Source organism: Ixodes scapularis, unplaced genomic scaffold (genome assembly GCF_016920785.2).
Source record: "Ixodes scapularis isolate PalLabHiFi unplaced genomic scaffold, ASM1692078v2 PGA_scaffold10__122_contigs__length_95168666, whole genome shotgun sequence".
Lineage (NCBI taxonomy): Eukaryota > Metazoa > Arthropoda > Arachnida > Ixodida > Ixodidae > Ixodes > Ixodes scapularis.
In genome coordinates, this window is record NW_024609836.1 from 64437628 (window position 1) to 64443627 (window position 6000).

Here is a 6000-nt window from a genome sequence, read left to right on the forward strand (position 1 = left end):
TTTAGGTCTGGGTAGTGACAGTAGCTCGTATATATCATTTTCAGAATATATTGACATCAATATTCCACGTAACAGTCATTCTTAGAATTAATTTGAAATATTACCCGCAGCCTATTGATGCATAATAACCAATTACAGTGCACACAAAAGCTCTGCTTGATCGTTTTATAGCGAACATTTAGAGCGTTCCACTGAAAGAAGTTTTTAGCTCCCGTATCAGTTATCACCTCCCAATACATAACATGTGATAATGTTGATATCTTTCGTAACGACATTCACAACAAAAACTCTTATGATGTTCTTGAGACCATATAGTCTGAAATAGATTACAATACGTATTACAGGGGTATAAACATCTCTGAGCAATAAACTTTCCGTATAAATATATAAAACTCCTAAAACGAAGTCATTGATTATCCCGGGTGTTTTGTAGAAAATATAAAAATGCGTTATTTGGAAAATTTTGCAAATTAATAAATTAAGAGGACGTATGAAGTTCAAATGCTATCAAAACCAGCTTAGAAACAGTCTGCGAATAGCTAGACAACGCTAATATATCATCAGAATTCTCAATTATAAACTGCGCATGTTAATGTCATTTGAAAAAAAAAAGTTAATACAATTTTATAGGGTAAGCAGAACCATGATCGAATAGAAAAGCTTGATATTAGTGGCAAAAAATTAAGGGATAATTCATTACCTAATGTGGTCGAGAATTTCGTAGATCTAGTTACTCCAGCTGGCTCATGTGTACATGAAACATAGGAATCTAAATTCAGTTTTTTGGATCTTGTTAAAAATACTAAAATGTGTACGGTGTTTCTGAATTTAAACAATACTTGTAGTTGAAATGAACATGATATTGATACTAGACCAGTGGAATATATTCGAAGCTTAATCGTGCCTTAGGTAACTAGTATGTTTAATATGCGTATATTGGCCGGCATATTTTTAAACACATGCAGATAGCAAACGCTTTTGTTTTGCATAGGAAATGTTTTGTTTTGCATAGAATAATAGTAATAATTACAAGCCAGTTTTAATACTTCCTGTTGTTTCAAAAGGCATCGAATAGATTATTCACACGCAACTCTCCATATTTTGGTTAAAACCTAATTTGACCACGAGACCCCAGTTTGCTTCTCTAAAGCATCGATCGACAGAAATGGTTTTGAATGAAGAAAAAGGTATTTTACGAAATTTAGAAGATAAAAACTGGCGCTGGGACTCTATATTGTTTTCCAAGGACGCTTTTTATTATTTAAACCACAAACTGTTCCAGTAAAGCTCGCATTCCATGGTACGTATTCTTCTGGAAGTTTCATTTCGTAGGGCCGGGCATCGATTCAAACTTTTAACCCTATTAACCAACATCTTTTAGTCGATTAATTAATCGATTAATCCGTCGCGTAAATGCCAAGCCTAGTAGCAACAATGAAGCAAGAGCATTTTTTTTTTGCATTTGAAGTTAGGGATAAGCATGTGCAGTTAGTACCGCTTAAATTCACACACCATTTATTCCTCCGGCGGAATCATAGCAGAAGGAGTTTCCTGGTGTTCTTCGACATGATATTGAACGATCGAGTTTATTGCTTCTTTTGAATCATCCTTGCTGTTCTATACGATTTCCTCAAAGACGTTGAAGCAGGAGAGAAATCATTTTTTAACGACCGACAATTTTACTTCAAAGTCGAGGTCGCCTTTGCTCACGCCGGCTGTGGAACGATTGAGAAACACAGCCAGGCTTTTCCGCTGTCCAGTCGACACCATAACCCGTCTCCACTGAGGGGCACGAGGCGCGGCTGGCCCACTGTGAAAGTGAGATGTTTGGAGAGGATTGACGATGTCGGTAGACCGACTTCAACGACAGATTATAAAAAAAAAAATATGTGTTTTCAATCGCCGCCTTCAACGCCTCGGGGTGGCTTCTGTCGAGCCCAGAGGGGCGAGTGAAAAAGCAAAAAAAACCCGACGGAAATGCCAGTGGCTAAGCGCGAAGGCAGATTAGTGAAGGTGAAATCACAGTACTTTTGTTCCTCTTGGGGACTATCCGCCTGCCGGCAAGCTTCTGTCCTTGAAGGTTGCTAGACTAGCTCGACGCCGCTCTCCTGTGTGCCGTCCAGCTAGGCTCTAAGAAAAGTTGATGTTTTTTTTTTAGTAAATTGGGCACGGCCTTCTTACTGGAACCAGGCCTGCCTTATGTATGGCTAATGTTGTTCTTATTTGTGAGTTTCTTTCTAACGAAAATAATTGTTTGCGTCCAAAAAGTAGAAGCATGATGTAAAAAGTAAATGAAAAGTTTTTTATTTTTATGTTTCTTATGGTTCAGTTGGGCTTAGCGATTCAAGGAATAATTAATTAATCAGAACGTTAATAGATTGCTCGCCCAGCCCTATATGTTTCTACTTCAATTTTATCTACAGGGTGAAACAAGAAAACGCCATATGCTTAGAAATAATGGAAACAGCGCGCAAACGACAAGGACGGGAGGAAAAGGAGTACACAGGACGAGCGCTGGACTGACTCTTTAAATCGCCCGGAAAATTCGGTTTCTTAACCAATCGCGCTACGACTTTGTGCAGCGTTGCCCACAGATGGTGCATTTCTTTTTTTGTAAAATTTGCTAAGAGCGAACTTACCTGAGGAAAAAGTAAAGAAAAAGGCTTAGCTCCTATGGAAACGCAGCGACGCCACCGGTCTGCAAACAACACGGCGCCGTTTCGCACGGGAGACAAGAGATGGCGCAAGCGGTCGCGACGCCAACTGCCGCCACCGAACGAGCAGACGACGCCGAGAGCCGGCCCATTTGCAGACAAGGAAAGTTCCTTGCTGTAACCGCGCCTGTCTTTTTTGTTTCTGCCACTGTCGCCGCCTGCGGAACGCGCGCCGCTTTTGAGTCGAAAAGATCGTCTGCTAAAAAGGCCTGCTCTCGGCGCCGTATACTCGTTCGTTGGCGGCGTTTGTTGCGCCATCTCTTGTCTCCCGTGCGAAACGGCGCCGTGTTGTTTGCAGACCGGGGGCGTCGCTGCGTTTGCATAGGAGCTAAGCCTTTTTCTTTCTTTACTTTTTCCTTGGGTGAGTTCGCTCTTTGCAGATTTTACAAAAAAAAATGCACCATCTGTGGGTCTGGCGTCTCCTTGTTTCACCCTGTAAAAGAAAAAAAACAATAGGCGTGTCGCAATATTTTCCTTTCTAGTAGAAAGCCAATGATATCTGATGTACCAGACGGCTGTATTTTGAGTCATTTTCTATTTAACGTGTATTGTGAATATTGACAAAACAGCAAAATTCATAATATATGCCGATGTTGCAAAACTGAAATATGCTACAGAGAACGCAGACAAACTCTTGTTTAAAGCTAATTCAGTATTAGCACGGATTGAACCATAGAACAACCGAAACGCTTTGAAAATAAATTAAAGATAAACAAATGCCATAATGTTTCGTGAGAATCATTATTTATGTTTTAAGAAATGCCATTAGTCTCAATTTAGTTAATGTCGAGTCATCAACAATTGTATACAACGCTTGGATTTGTAATCTCAAAAATTATCTCCTTGAGCAATCGCATTGCACACCCCATGTAGCACAACTCGCCGGTTCGGGACTGGGGCGGTACCGGTCTGCCGGTAATATCCTACTGGGGCGACGCTGGAAGCGCCCCACGGGGCGACAACGGGCCAGTGAGATTGCCAGTCACTGAAACTGACTGGGACGCCCGGCATTGAATGTCCCAATGAGTTCCCGGGCTGCTGCCAGCACAAATCCCCGGCATAGTACCGGCAGTACAGCAAGGTACCAGCAAGATCCCGGACTAGCGCCCTCAAGCCAAAAAGATCCCGGTCTTGTTTGTCCCAGCGAGTTCCCGGGCTTCTGCCAGCACAAATCCTCGGCGTAGTACCAGCAGTACCGCAAGATATCAGCAAGGCCCCAGGCTAGCGGGCTAAAACCGTATAGTTCCCAGTCTTTTTTTACAGGCCTACATGTGGTTTTGTCTGCGATTCACACCTGAATAGAAAATATGTAGTTTATAACAAGGGTAATTTTAGCAAACGATGAGTGTAAACAATTATTTTGCACACATGTCTGCCACATCCACATGTCACTCATACATGGTTAGTAAATGAAGCATACAAAATTGTTACCGTAATTGTTTATTGTCAGTTGCAGTGAAGCTACAGCTTGGCTTGTAATCATGGACTTGTCACCAGAAGAGTGCGCTGGATGAAAGCGGCTGCATGTCTTGGGCCTAGAAAATTTTCTTCACACTTTTCATGCAGCTTGTGACGCAAATCGACCAATGCACCGGGGAAGGCGAGTCCTTCATTACAGCACCTGTAAAGATAATCAACATCCCAGTAAAATGAAAGGGTAAATCAATACCAGCTGCACATGATAATCCAGAAATTCCAAACTGGGGTGAGGAGCATGAGATAAGCAGCCCATGTAAAAGGAAATTTTTTTTTTGTAGCTAATTGCACTAATTGTTTTTATCTTATTTTCAACCTGGAAACTATATAAAAAATACTTTGATTGCCCTAAGGGACACCAGCAACAACACACTGGATGACCAAGGGGCAAAAATGGTGCAGTTATCTCATAATCAAGGTCAGCTGTTTATATGAAAAAGGCCCACTTCATAGAAAGGCTTGTGGAAATCATGGTTGAAAAAACCCCGAGACTGCGGGTAAACGACACAACACTAAAAAGTCTCTTTAAAGGGCAACTCCGGCCAAAACTCAAAATGAAATAAATTACTGGTATCGATGTAGTGACACAAAATAGGACCCCAGCCAAAATATCACGTCCGCCGGACGCCGCATTCTCAACTAATGCCGATAATAAAAATGCGACCCGCCGCGAGCCGCTGCTCCTTAGCGGGCGGCCAGCGGGTTGCCGATCGCTAAAGCAACATTGGGCCGTGACGTCCGTATCGTTCTCTTTTTTTCCTCCGGTCCGGGCGTTGCGCGGAGTGCGCTTCTTTGAGCCGCTACCACCGCTACTTCGGCTTGTGATTGGCGTGTTTAGTTGCTGCTTTTATCAATAGCCGGTGTAGCTTCGGTATAGCCTTTTGTTTATTTGCTTGTAAGGACCCCAAAATTCGTTTTAGCGAGCAACTCGGTGCGCACAAGACTGATCAGCTGTTTCTCGAAAGATGCCGAGTGCAACTTGTAGCGCTGTGGGCTGCTCAAACAACCCGCTGCGCAACACGGAGGTGCTTTTTCACAAGTTTCCGACGGACCGGAAATTGGGGTTAGGGGGTTCTGACCCCCCCCCCCCCCCCCCCCGAAATTTTTTTCTGGGTACGGCCCTGGTCGGTGCACTGGGCAGCCAGCCGATTTTAACCTCCACCTCTGCGCGCGCGCAGTGGCGCCGGTCGGCTACCGGGTACCAAACCGGGACCGGTTCTCCGGTTTGCTGCAACTCTCCATTATATGCCACCGATGCACATGATTCATACGCGAAAACAAGACAATAGACACTTTCAAAATGGCCGCCGTTGTCCCCGAAACCCCCCCCCCCCCCCCCCCCCCCCCCCGAAATTTTTTTCTGGGTACGGCCCTGGTGTGGGTGAACGCTGTTCGCCGAGTGGACTTCGGACTTCGGCTTTTACGCGCGCGAGGAAAAAAAACGAAAAAACAGACATGTACAGTCCAGCACACGTGTGTTCGGGCGCCGCGGCCCGCGGCGGAGAGCCTTGAAGCTTCGTGTCTGGGACTGACCAGCAGCGCGAAAGCGAGAGGGCCCCCAGTACTGTACGTCACTGGCAGCGCGGCGTAGAGCAACGCCGCTCCATCCACGGAGCCCCGATGACAATTTAGGCCTAGCGACGAGTACGGAAGACCGCACACACGGCGACAGCCGCCGAGTACGGCAGCGAACGAGTTCGCTCGTTTTCCAGTCGCTAGCTTTTGTGTATACAAGTGACGAGTACGGCGCATAACGCACGTACGGCGGCGGCCGCAGAGTATGGCACCGCACGAGTTCGCGGGTTTTTCA